The 14,641-nt window shown below is 35.3% G+C and overlaps 1 long non-coding RNA gene across 2 annotated transcripts in view; it reads right to left on the reverse strand.

Annotated features, from left to right (window-relative positions):
- Nucleotides 1-1,447: 1,447 nt before the first annotated feature.
- Nucleotides 1,448-14,641, reverse strand: part of LOC311609267 — a 34,613-nt gene continuing 21,419 nt past the window's right edge. For both annotated transcript variants that reach the window (XR_014783334.1, XR_014783335.1), the window contains exon 4: nucleotides 1,448-1,681. This is a non-coding gene — a long non-coding RNA (uncharacterized lncRNA). The remainder of the gene's footprint in view (nucleotides 1,682-14,641) is intronic.

Consider the following 14,641-nt stretch of genomic DNA (forward strand, 5'->3'; position numbering starts at 1 on the left):
TTTGGAACTATTCAGATTCAATGTGATCTAAAATCTCACCAGCAAATTCATGGTTAGTTATACTGTTATTTTTCTCTCTCATGCTAAAAGTGTTAGGTATGGCATGATTTTCTGTGAGCTATCTGCTGAGAGTGAACTATCATAAAGGGTGCAGTAGCCCATCAAAAATAGCAGACACTCATTGGAATTTGGTGAAACACCAAGATTAAGGTTCATATTTTGTGGGTGCCTGGATGATGTGGTCCTTTGTCCAAACAAATCACTCATTTGAATATTGACATATATATTCAATAGTTCTTATAGGATTTAAACATTCATGATGTAAAACTTTCTGTGTGAAGCAAACTTGATTAAAACTTTCAATTTTGCATCATATGGAATTTTTCATCTTTCAGTTTAGGGATGCTCCCACTGACACTGATAACCACGAACACACACTTCCTCCCCTTACTTACCTGCCTCTTTCTATATCCTAAAATTATATTTATGCAACCTTGATATTCTTTGAGATTCTCTGATAATGTACCCATTCTTTAAGTTGTTGTTATTTCGTCATTTCAATTTTTCATACAGTACATTTTATTGTAATTTTCCTCTTTGCCAGGTCTTCAAGATCCTCCAACATGTTTTACCACAACTCCAAAAAACAAACAAACAAACAAAGAAATAAACAATGCATAATAAGAAAAAATAAAACAAAAACATGGTGGTGCCCATTTATCATTGGCCAACTACTTATGCCCATGAGCGTGTTCTGGTTGGTACACCTATCCAGTGTTACTCTGTTGAAGAAAACAGATTTCCTTTCTTCCAGAAGCTGCCAATAATAAATAACTTCTTGGATAAGGATGGAACTTTAAGCTTACTTCCATATTTCAGTCCTGGAACTTCATAAAGCTTGAACTTGTGAAGATCATGAGTGTACTGCTTCAGTCTCTGTGAATTCATAGGTGTATCAGCACGCTTTTGTTTGGGAAACACAGTTTTCATGGAGTAATTCACCACATCTGGGTCTTAGACACTTTCCATACACTCTTCCATATAGATTGCTGAGTCTTGAAAGTTTTTGTCTGGTAAGGAAATCCCATTTAGACTCAAGTACTACAACGAGTCTTACTTTTTGCACATTGGCTAGTTGTGAGTGGCCCTGTTAATTACCATCTACAAAAAAGAAGAAAAAAAAGCTTTTTTTTTTTTTTTTTTTTTTTTTTTTTGCAGGTTGAGCAATGTACTGGCTTAAGGGTTTAGCAATAGTAAGTTATTATGAGTCATTTTATCACCATGATCATTAAGCAGAATTAGGTTTTCCCCTAGGGCCCATGACCAATGTAGTCTTAGGGTTGTTTATATGAAGCACATTTTCATTATTCATATGTCAGTTGAAGAACATCTGGATTGATTGATTTTATTTCATTGAAATTATGAATAAAGTAGCAATGGACAAGAATATGTACATATCTGTGTGGTAATAATAATTTGGGCATATTTCTCAGCATAGTATAGCTCTACCGAAAAGATTAAGTCTTTAAATTATGGGATCTGTTGCCATTTCCAGGTAGACAGAAAAAAATATTCAGTAAAATTACAGGATTACAGCTGGTATTCAGTGAAGAATTTCTTGCTTGCTGGTGAGAAGAAATCTCTAGATCTTTCAGGTCACAGAAGTTATTGAAATTGAATCCTATATTTGGACAGTAAAATAGAAGATTTTATGTATCACATCTCTTAGTTAAGGTTTTTATTGGTGCTATGAAATTCCATGAACAAAAAGCAAGTTTTGGAGGAAATTATTTATTTGACTTACACTTCCATATCACTGTTTATCATAAAAAGAAGTCAGGACAGACACTTAAACATGATAGGAACCAAGAGAAAGGAGCCATTTCAGAGGTCATGAAGAATTGCTGCTGATTGGCTTGCCCACCACAGCTGGCTCAGCCTTCTTTCTTATAGAAACTAGGTCTACCAGCATAGGCATTGCACTACCCTCTATGGGATGGTCCCTCCCTCTCAATCACTAATCAAGAAAATAACCTGTAGGAAGACATTATGAAGACATTTTCTCAGTTGATGTTTTCTCCTTTTTGAGAACACTAACTTGCGTCCAGTTGACACAAAACAATCAGGCACAAATGCACTTCAGAAACAGCCACAAGCTTCTAAGCTAGAATTGCTCTGATTGCTTCTTCCCTGAAGAGTGTTTAAGTGGTTCCAGAAGGCACCATGCTACTTCCAAAGGTGGGAGAAACTGACAGTCTCATGGAGGCACACTTTTGATGAACCACATGAATTACTAGGGAACCCAGAAGGATCAGCAGTGGCATATTTTCCTTCATGGTAACCAAGAGCACTTTAATTGAACTGAAACTCCACTCTACAAGGGATACTGTGCTCAGTACTGGAAACATAGCTATCTACTAGGTCATAGTAAAGTCATGATTGTTGAAATAAACCTTTATTTTACTAAACCAGTATAATCTTTAGCAATGATAAATAAACTGTACCCATTGGACAAAGATAGTTTGTATCGAGTTAACTGGCTTGATGTGTAGGTACTTAATCAAATAGTATCATGGTCTATAAGCATTCTTTGTTATTTTCATTTAATTTGAGCTTTTAAAGCTGGCAAGAAAACATGCATAATCTAAGATCCAGGAGATACAGTGAAGTCCTGTGAAATACTGTTTTATGGATTTGGCAGTACTACAATGGTTCTTAGATCACAGCAGCTGTGACTTCCTGTAAAGATCTTATAGGAGACTAGGCTTGTAAACTGTCAATGAATTTAGGGACATAGGAAAGGACATAGGAGCCTTGCCTCTCAAAAATTAACTGTTGACTGTTGATAAATTCTCAAGGAGTCATTATCCTCAGTACCTTTTGAAGAACCTAGCATGCATCAACGGACAGTTCCAAACCTGTGGTCACACGTAGGATTCTGATTTAACTAAGCATGTCACAAAAAACCAAAATAGATTCTTTTACTTTCATTATTTTATCTATTATGTTTTATTAAGAATTAAGCAATTTCATCTTCTTATTTAAGAAGCTGCTAACCTGCACTTCAGGTTTATTCAGGTAATTAAGTTTGATTCCTTCTCAAGGTCTATGATGGGTTAGAACACCAGATAGTTTAGTCTTACAATTAAGTTTTGTTGTTTAGGGGTTAGGATGCCTTTCAGTCTAGATAGATGTTTTAAGTTGATAGAGATGAGATATGATAAATATTGATTTACATTCAGAATTTTTGACTCACCGAGATAGGAAAATGTTTCTTCAAGTTTGCCAATACAAATAGCTGAAACACTATAAATGCAACATTTATATAATTCCTGATGGTTTCACGGTTCTTTTTGCTGTAAGTGGTTTATTTAATTTATGTGTAATAATATAAATTTATATGTAAAAAGGAAATATAATTTTAATATTGCAAAAAATAAAATGTGTGTGCTAGGGGTGCTGAACCACACCACAAGTACTTGGTTACAGTAAACAGAAACCTCTAGGTTCAAAGACTGACCCAAGACACAATTAGAAATAGATTTTTACAGTTCATAATTTCAGGTTTCACAATGGGGTAAAATATGCTGCAATAGGCATGTGCTCACTCAACAAAGAAGAGTGCCTGATTCTTAGTAATTTTAGAATTGTATTTTGTCACAAAAAGGGTGGGTAGGAAGAGAAATGCTTAATTGAAAGGAAGTAAGCAAAAACCAAGCAGCATTCCATTACTATGGCCAAGTATGTGATATTGTTTAAAGAAAAGTAGAGCTTGGAGACATACTATCAGCCAAGGAGTTATTCCTTTCTTGGCATTGTTATAAGTTCCAAAGCACTAAGTAAGATTCTTGTCTCCAGAGCAGCATGAGTCATGGCTATCCTTACACAGCAGTCAAACTTAACTGTCCATTGAAAATCTCAAAACATATGCATCTTCTGTCCCTGAATATAATGGTCCCCATAGGCTCGTATGTTTGCTTGGTCCCCAGTGGGTATAACTGTTTGGGAAGGATAAGGACGTGTGCTCTTGTTGGAGAAGGTATTTCACTGTACGAGGACTTTGATGTCTCAAAAAGTCCACACTGTTTCCAATTAGAGAGCTCTCAGCTACTACTCCAGAGGCACTGCTGCCTTCCTGCCTGCCATCATGATGCCCACTGTGATGGCCTTGGCCTGTAATCCTCTGGGGCAATGGACTCCATGTTAAATACTTTCTTTTATAAGTTGACTTCATTGTGTTTTGTTCATTTGTGTGCTTATTTCATTCCTAAGTTCAAATTAAATGCTTTCTCTTATTTTTAAAAAAGAATTAAGCAATATGTACAGTCCAAATAATATTGACCAAATTTATGCTTTCACATAATTTATTATTGAATAAATCCAACTTCTATTTCTGCTCTCATTATTTGCTACCACATGATCTTGCTGAGATTTATCTTGTGATATTCGCCCTCGAATAGTTGAATGTTTCGTGATCAAAGGGCAAAGGCTATTTATGGTTCTGGAATGCTTCAAGGTTATCCCAAACCTTTGGGATTTCCCATCCTAGTGCTTATTGTGAATTAAGTATCATGGTCTTTGTATTGCCATGGTGACTACTGATAGATTAGTTTAAGGAGAAAATCTATGTTACTACACTCAAGACCTCCAGCTGGATGGCACCTTCCTATGTGACAGATAATGAACTATGTGTGTCTGATCTTCTTCAATGTAGCAATATTTACATAATTGACATAAACTGGACAATATAAAGAGATATATCAGGGGTCAACCTATGTTGGACAGGCTTTTAGAAACACTTCATGCCTAGAAGTGATAGACTAGGAGACATAAATTGAGGGCAACCTTATGATTACTAGGACAACTCATCTTGTGCATATCTTCCTTAGCAATATTTCCAGCAATGTTTACTTTGAATATTTTCCTGATATATATATATATATATATATATATATATATATATATATATGTGTGTGTGTGTGTGTGTGTGTGTGTGTAAATGACATTATATTTGTATTATTTGCATTTCCTATCAAAAGGGTTTATTTGTATCGCCTATTGATGATATCTCATCATTTAATTATGCCTACAGATGTTCAAAAATATATATTAAAGTTTTATCCCTACTGCCAGATTAAGATTGAAAGTGTAGCTTCTTTTTTTTTTAAGCCTTAATGGATGTTTTCTTGCTTCCATACCAATTGTGATTATATTGACGTACAGTTGGATTTAAGGCTGCATCTAAAACATTCCTCACCTGCTTATACATCCTCTATCTAAATAATATCCAGTGCCCTGTCTGGTTTTTCTTAGTTCTGAATGACCTATCTATTGGAAAGAGGAGGGTGTTTAACTAACCCATTATCACCGTGTTAAACTGTTTGATCTTGCTCAGCACTGTACTGGTTCTTTAAATACATGAATGCCATATTCCTGTTACAAGGCAATGATTCCCAGCAGTTCTCCACACCACTGGATTTTATATTCTGTTTCTTCTTCTGCTATGTGCTATGAACCTTGGAGGAGGGAGTGATGTAGACATCTTATTTAGAGCTAAGAACTTCACAGTCACTTGTGTTCTTTACTTTGACTACCTGTGGATTTCTGCATTAAGGGCTACCTATTGAACACTGATTCTCTGATAAGGAATGAAAGAGGCACTAATCTGTGACTACAGAGATAACTACCTAGAATCAGTTTGATACAATGTCCATTTAGGAAATAATAGTAGAAGGTTCTTCTCTGTGGCTCATTGCCTGTTTCATGTACCTACCAGGAGTCAGTACTAGGCATGTGTTTTATTTTATGGGATAAACCTTAATATGATTTAGTTGTTTAGTTTACATAATAGTCTAAGTAATATATCTCTATATAATATTTTCATGTCAGTATTTTAATCTTGCTTAAAATACAAACACCTTTGCATTTGAATGACAAAGTTGGTGGACATAACTCAGTAGAGTTGTTCTAAGAGCAAATATTTCTGTGAAACACAAACTTGATGCTTAAGTAGTAACATCCACTATGTTTGATGAGTGGATCTTACTTAATTCTTATTTGGAAGTATCTGATAATGCTATTGTGTTGTAGTTTTCATTTTTCAAATAATAATAGAATTTTTAATGGGATGGCTTTTACATCATATAGGCTTTAGAGCTGGCTCAGCTGTTAAAAACACTTGTTAGTTTGGGAAATTAAATGCATTCGGTTTCAAATGTGCACATGGTCCCTCACATTGGTAACTCCACCTCCAGTGATTCCCAAATTGGAGGCATGAAAATAATATACAAATTTACATCCATACAAACACTCATACACATAAAGTAAAATAAATATAAGTTTAAAGTCAGTAAATCTTACTGTTGATTAGAAAATGAAGATGATTTTAATAATAATGACTATTCTTTAAAGATTCATGAGCTTTGATATATGATTAATTATCATGTCATCAATGTAAGAATAAAGATTGTAGGAATAAAGAAAGAATGAAAGTTTAGTTTAGCTTAATATAGCTAGAGCATCATTACACCTGAAGAACAGCAACTCCCATCTAGCTACAGAGTGATTAGGGTCAGGACCAAACATCACAATGACCAAGGCTCCAGAGAATGCAGAACACATCCTTCAAGCTGGGGTTTCTGTAACTAATGATAGGAAAGTGGGCAGTGTTAGTGGCAGAATGGGGAAGCAGCTGTTTCCTTTGAAAACTGTGAGTGAACCTTGAGGTTTTGTTTTCTCTGAAACCACCAGTGTCTGAGGTAAGGGTTAGCTGTTTTTCTTTTGCAGACTCCAAAATATCTGGCTTCCTGGAACCCTGAGCTCATCTTAGGGCACTATATTTTGGAGGTGAGTTACTTCATTTAAGAAAAACAGATAAGCATACATTAAGCAATATTATCATAATGGTAATTGTCAAAACTTGGCAACAAGTATATATATTTTCAAAAAAATTAAAAATAATGAAAATGCATTTTATTAAAACATCACAGAAAAATTAAATGTATATTGAATGAAATGAATATTTGAGCCAACCTTTTTCTACTTATGTGGAAGAAAATAGTCCACAAACCACAGGAAATAGTTGAGTATTGTAAAAAAACAGCAGTAAAGAACAGAGGTTATTCTTTATAGCATCCACTACAAACAAATGGATAAAGTCACAATGAGCCAGAAACTCATATTGCCTATTCTTTCTTGTAAAATCTTTGCCTTGTCAAAAAAGAAAAGTACACCTTCTTTTCTGTCTGAATACCTTTCTGTTTAAAAGACATTTGGTGTGCTGGCTTCGACATGTATCTCCCCCACTAAACTTTGAAATACTAGATTATGGGGAAATAATTATATTTGCCTTTAAAAAACAAAAAGACAGTGTGTCATATGCCCTAGTAATCCTGACCTATGTATCAATTGAATACAAAGTCAGTGGCTAACACAGACATTGCCATGCCCCGGGTTATTGTAGCTCTACATTAAAAGCCAAGAAATGGAAATCATCTCAGTGTTTACTTAGCCAATGAATGGAAAAATGAAGTGTGTCATATAATCATATGCATTTACCCTATGATGGACATAGAAGCCAGTAAGTTAAGCAAGTAAGCTAAGCAAAGAAAAACTAGTGTTTCATGATCTAAATTTTAAGAAATCCGCAGAAATTAGTGTTATAGGAAGTGGAAGTAGACTACTGCATGCCAGAGATTGGTGAAAGCTGCGTGGGTGGACGGATGAGTAATACATTAAACACATTATCATGCAATGGTAACTGTTAGAACAGCCCCAACTGCATATTTTTACAACAACTTTAAAAATAATTAAAGCACAATTTACTAAAGCAACACAAAATATGTGATAAATGGCATGAGTATTTGAGCCAAACAGTCTTTGCTTATTTGGAAGAAAATAATCCACAAGCCACAGGAAGTAGTTGAGCATTGTAAAGAATCCACAGTGGAGAACAGAGGTTACCCTTTGTTATAGTTAGATAGAATCCAGAAGTGCAATGAATGGTATAAATACACAATGAGCTGTACATTTCACAAAGTTAAAGAATACTTATGTTTTTATCAGAAATGTTAAAGGAGATTGTTATATTTAACCTGTTTTAAGAAAAATAAGGCATGCACATATATTGAAGTATCAATTTGTACCTCATTGAAACATGCTTTGTACATACGTAATTATATTTGATTTCAATTAAAACTTTAATTTATACCCAGAGCATAGTACTCAACATAAAGAAGAAATGGATGATGAATATTTAAATATATGTGCATCAATTAATCAGCCAAGTCAGTTTTTGATTTGAAAATAACGATAGAAAAGTTCCTTGTTAATGATGTTTGAATTGCAACTGTAGATATCTGCTTAAGCAAAGCTACATTCAGTAAAATTAGATACAAATGATTATAAGATGTTAACTGATCTTCTTGCCAGATGAATTGGTTGGTGTGTGTGTGTGTGTGTGTGTGTGTGTGTGTGTGTATACATGTGTATGTGTGTGTGTGTGTACATATTACAGGTAGAAAAGCAAAAGATTTATTTTTGCAATTTGAAAAATATTCATCTAATGTTTTTTGTTATACATAGTCTTGAATCTTTAATATTATCAAAATTTAGCTCAAAAGTATATTATCACTATGAAATGCATGTGGTGTGTCTGCCAGTTTGAAAATTAAGGAAAACGCTCACTTGCAGCATAAAGGTATATCTCTTAATGTGCTGAACCAAACTCATTACTTTAGAGTTACTTAAAGATAATTTATTAGTGTCCAATTCAGGAAACTCAATGATGTTAGTAATATTCAGTTCCCGAGAGCATTGGTGAACTCACATGTTGCTCAGATCCAAATGGCAGGTGCACTCCTTAAAAGCTGTGCTAAAGCAGAGTTATAATCCACTCACAGGGTGATGAAGAGAGCGTGCAGTGTTTTGGAAAATGTAAGTGAATGAATAGACACATAGATGTTCTATTTACAGGTCAGAATCATAGCATCTCTTCTGTCTTTCTACTAAAGCATGATGCCAAATTAGTTTTTTATTCATAAATTAATGATGTTAAAATAGAGAAACTATGTATCACTTTATTTCAGCCTTTCAGTCTCTGAAGCCGTAAGGCTAATTGATGTTATTCCACTGAAATCACTAAATTGGATGAAGATAATCTTTATTCTTTACATTTTCTATGCTGTGTATATGTGTGTGCTTGGTTGTGTGTATGTGCACATCATGTGTGCAGGTGTCTGCTCCACTATATGGGCACCGCATGTGCTCATGTGCTAGCGGAAGGCTGAAAAGTTCATGAGATTCCTGTGAGTCACACTGTGGGTTCCGGGAAATGAATGTGAGGTAAGTGTTCTTAACTATGGCGCTACCTCTCTAGCCCTGGATAGAACGAATCTTGAGACAAAGATGAATAATGCCCTGAGCTTTCCTCCTGAGCAATAGGCCTGAAGAAACCACCCTCCATGGGTAGCAATATTTACTCTGAATGTTGACTCCATGCTGAAATTCTGAAGAAAAGAAAAAGCCATTTGACTCTTAAGAAATTTCAAATTAGCATTTTTGAAAATACAGTTCTCACCTGGAAATGAAATTAAAATCTCAGATTAAATACATGACACTAGAGTGATATTTTCCAGGATGTATCTGAATATATTGCCTATTCTAAAACTCAATCTGCTTCCCTGGTGAATTAAGTGCTCTCTGAATCCCTCCATTTGGCTTCTGTGAAGCCCCATGAGTGTTTCCGCAAACACTGCTTCTGCAGATGATGAGAACCCCTCCGCAGAGGGAGTGTCACCACACAGGGCAACCCAAGCTGAGCTCTGTAACGGACTAAATGAACAGTGCACAAACTTTGTACCCTGAGGTCATAGCAAAGTGTCCGGGAGCCTAGCTACCACTTGTAAATGTGCTCCGAATTAAATAGGAGAAAGAGGGACTTTTGGTAAGAGAAACCTTCTGATTTATCAAAAATGTGTAAAGTGATAGGGCAAGTGCAGGCCGTTAAGTGTGAACTTCTTAAAGGAGGTCATTTCACATGCACACATCCACTTTCCAATGATTAAATGAGACCATTCATATTTAAATTAATTGATGATTTGGAAAATGAGTATTCTCATATAATAAGGGCTGTTCTCGTGTCTTCAACTGGGCAAGCTTTGATATCTGATTTATCACTATGTGACCTCAATGGTATGAATTAATTTCTATATGACAGTTCCCATCACACACACAAAAAAATCATCAGACATTTTACAACTTAGCTAAATGTTCTAACAACTGCTACACTGATACATTGCCATTATCATTTAGTTCCAGGAAAATGGGATACTTTAAATGGCTAGTGATAAGTAATTTTTATTATCAGTGAGAATTGTACAGTTTCTCATATTTCCAGCTATAGGCAGGCTTCTAGAGTGCTGTGAATTTATTTAATAACCTGGCATGGGGACTGGTTAAGCACAAATTGGGATCACTTTATAATATAGGCTGTTTTTTTATTGAGATAATATTTTCCAAGTAACTAAAATATACAGTTTATACACAATAGACAAGCCGCCTGAGGTTTGTTTTCCTTATGAGTAAGAGCAAGTACCCTGTTAAGTAGACACTGAGGACTGGTGTGGTCATGACTGAGAGAAAAGGGGAGATAGGTACAGAAACTGACACACTAGAGAACCAACATTCTTACCTTGGTGAAGTTTAGAATACTTGTGAATTATATTATGGAGATTCTCATGACAATTAACTTTCCCAAAAAATCAAAACCAAAAATTATCCTGTGTGTACTATGCAAAAAAAAAAAAAGTCAAATGGGTTTACAGCTCTTTACAATGATTAAAAATTGTTGAATGAAAATACAGATGGTGCAGCAGTTTCTATAGCAGCAATTTTCCTATTAAGCTTATCCTGGTAATCTTGTGAATGCAGTTCTTTTATTCTAATTGTAATGAGTAATAGTACTAACTCTCATAAAAAAACATCACACACCACATGATGTATCTACTCATCCATGCAGGTTTTTTCAGGGTATTTTTGGAGGCGTTTCATTTTATTTTTTAAAATAATTAATAAATTTTTGGCATCAGGTTTCTTTTCAATGTTTTTAAATTTTAATTATTCTTTTTACATCCTGGTTGTCGCTCCCTGCCTCCTCTCCCATAGGTTCCATTCTCTCTGCGTGTTTCCCCCTTCTCCCCTCCACTACTCCCCAGAGGAAGGGAAACCCCACCCACCCACCTAACTCAAAGATCATTCTACAAAATGAGACATGAGTACAAGACTCATTTTAAATGAAAAGGATATCAGTGAATTATATAGTAAATGGACAAATATATTTCTTAAGCAGCATACTGTACAGTGTGACTAATATAAAATCAAAGACTATTTACAGTTACACAAATAAGATTTTAGACTATTTTTACCTTTTTAATATTTTTTCATGGTGTAAATTTTATAATCTTTGATCCCATTATTTTATATAATGAACTGAATGTATAAGCACATATAAATCTTGTCCTATTAATTTATTGAATTATATCAGAGAGCATTTTTAAACACAAAATTATTCTTCTCTGCTCCCTAATTGTTTTTTAATATATATATATATATACTATATATTGTACAATATATATATTTTATATATATATATTGTATATATATTGTATTAGTTCTTCATGCATGTTTTACTTTCTGGAATTAAAGTTATTACTATCAATAATAGTTTCTTCTTTTTTTTTGTACTAGAAAATGAATCCTGTGTCTTCCACATTCTAAACCAATAATCAACTATGGACAGAACTGAAACCTTAGACTCCCAAAAAATACTTTAGACTTTAATTTCTATTGGTCCTACTAAAGAAAATATTTGTTTGCTGTTGCTTTCATCTTTCTTTTTAAGTGTTTTTGAAGGTCTCTCTTTCCATAGCCTACAGCTTACTTTCCCATCCCAAGGAGACTAGCACTCAGGCTCTAGCAGGCAACAGCTCAACATCTCTGTATTACTCTTTTCAATGGCAGCCCTACTGTCAGTTTTCAGAAAGAAACCTTCTGTCCTAGCATCAGCCTGGGTTGTTTAAGCATCCCCACTGGACTGCCTCCTTGGCCAATAACTTGACCAAATATAACCCAGTCCCACCACTGGCACCCTTGGATAGCTACAAAAGATAGCAGTTCAGACCCCACATCTTCCTCTTAATAGGAGTCTCACAAGAGTCACACTGATAGATTTCAGGAGGTTGCCAGTGCACTGGGTTACCATATCCACCTAATGCTTCCTCTACCCTCATTCTGTACCATCACATGCCCCCCCACCCACACACACCTACTCATTCTTGCTCCTGTCCCTATCCATCCATCCATCCATCCACAGGCTACCAGAAAATTTCCTTTCCCAGGAAGATCCACTTTCCTCTAGGGTCTCTGGGATATCCAGTCTCTAGTTCCTGGCCATCCAGGCTGTGTAGGACATGAGCTCCCCCTGGTGCTCAATTTAAATAAGACATTGGCTGGCCTCTGCATGTCTCTGCATGTTTTGTTTGCTCTTGGGCCTCTTCTTCCTACTGGGTTGCTTTGTTCAATTTCCATATGAGAGCTCTTTCCCTGTCTTAATGTAACACGCTTTGTTGTCTTTGGGTGTTTGGTCGTTGTCTCTTGGAGGCCAGCTCTTTTTAAAAGAGAAATGGAGGAAGAGGGGACCTGGAGGAGATGGGATCTGGGGGTCTGGTCTGGGAGCTGGGAAAATGGAGGGAGTGGAAACAGTAGTCAGATACGTTGTATGAAAAACAAAGCATAGTCTTTAATTCTACACACACACACACACACACACACACACACACACACACACACACACAAATTTTCTCTCTCTTTTTCTGTTCTTTCACTGTTTTCTTCACTGCAATGGCATTTCTCATGTGTTTCATGAGCCCTATTCTGAGGAGGTGTTGACTTCTCAGTGGGAAGGATAGACTGCAAAGGCAATGAGGTTCTTTCCTCATTTTGCTCAGAATAGGGCTAAGTGATGCTTATTTTAACAAAAATGCATGAAACCTGTTAGTTTTATTAAATACAATTAACACAAACATATTTACACTTTCAAAACAAAGAAAGACGTTCTTGAAGTGATATTTTAAGACACAATTCTTGAAAAGTGTGTGTTTAGATTTCTGAAGATCATTCCCTGTAAGATTGTGAGAGTCCCTGGCCCTCTCTCGTTATGAGTGTGTGTCTGCGTGTCTGTGTCATGACTGTGTGTCTGTGCTATGTATGTGTGTCTCTGTATGGGACTTTTGACTGTTTGTGAAGCTATTGACAGGTCTGGATGAAAACTCAAGTATTTTTTTTTCTTGTGACATTCAAATGTGTGCAATTTAAATCTCTTGTTACTAATTTCTGTTCACTAGTTATTTTGCCTCAAGGAGTTGGCATTTCTGAATAAAACACTGTCAGCTGACCTTTCATTTTATAGATTCTTTTCCCCCCACACAGGAGAATGGTTTAGAAGTGAGGACAAAATTGAAAACACCTGTTTTCATTTCATTCAATTCAAGTTCCCTACTCTTTAAGAGAGTAAATAATTTACACATATATGAATATGCAATGTTTCCAAGAAAAGAGATCACGTAAAGAAAATAATTAAACTTGCAATGTTAAGGAAACAGCCTTTTGCTTAAGTACTCAGTTAAACTGGTGGAAATGAAAATAATTTACTGTTAAAATTATGAAAGTAGAAAAATATGTCTAATTTCTCTCGGTGTATGGATTGTAGTGTGATTATCCTTTACTTGACAGCTAATATCCATTTTTAAGTGAGTACAGGTCATGTTTCTTTTCTGGGATTGGGTTGCCTCATCTAGGATGATTTTTCCCAGTTTTATCCATGTGGTTATAAATCTCATGATGCCATTTTTCTAACAGTGGAGAAATAATTTTTGTGTAAATATTGAGGGTAATATAGGCTGTCTCCTCTTTCTGGCTATTATAAATGAAGCCACAATAAACATAGTTGAGCAAGTGTCCTTGTGGTAGAATGATGGGGTGTCTTTTGGGCATATGCCTTGTAATGGTATAGCTAGGTATTGATCTACTCTTATTGCATCTTGTTATGCCTTGTTCAGTTGATATCAGTTGAAGGCCTTTTCTTCCCCTAAGAATAATGGATCAGTAGGGGATTTGTGGGAGAGGGGTGGTGGAGGAGGGACTTGGAGGAGTAGAAGGAGGGGAAGGTGTGGTCTAGATGTACGTAAGAGGAATAAAGAAAATATGCCTAGTTTATGTTTTGAGTATTATAATTTCAAAATATTATTATTTATACAGACTTCTGGAAAATACATTTAACATTATGAGTGGGTTTTTTTTTCTAATAATAAATGCCAAAGTGATAAACTTACAGAGATAAAGCATGGTCATCATCAGGATAACATTGTATTAAAATTTTCTCAATAATAAAGTAAATTGCAAGTTCATTGAATAGTAAAATATTTAAAAGAAAAATGCTTCATCTATCCACCCAAACTCACCTACATGTGTGTTACTGATAATTTTAAAGACTGATATCTGTCCTTTCACAATTTCTATGTTCCAAACTTTCCAGTGAAACATATGGTATTGACATCCTTACACAAATATAGACATCCAATGTCTA

The sequence above is a fragment of the Acomys minous genome (genome assembly GCF_964271855.1).
Source record: "Acomys minous genome assembly, chromosome: 11".
In the NCBI taxonomy this organism is placed as follows: domain Eukaryota; kingdom Metazoa; phylum Chordata; class Mammalia; order Rodentia; family Muridae; genus Acomys; species Acomys minous.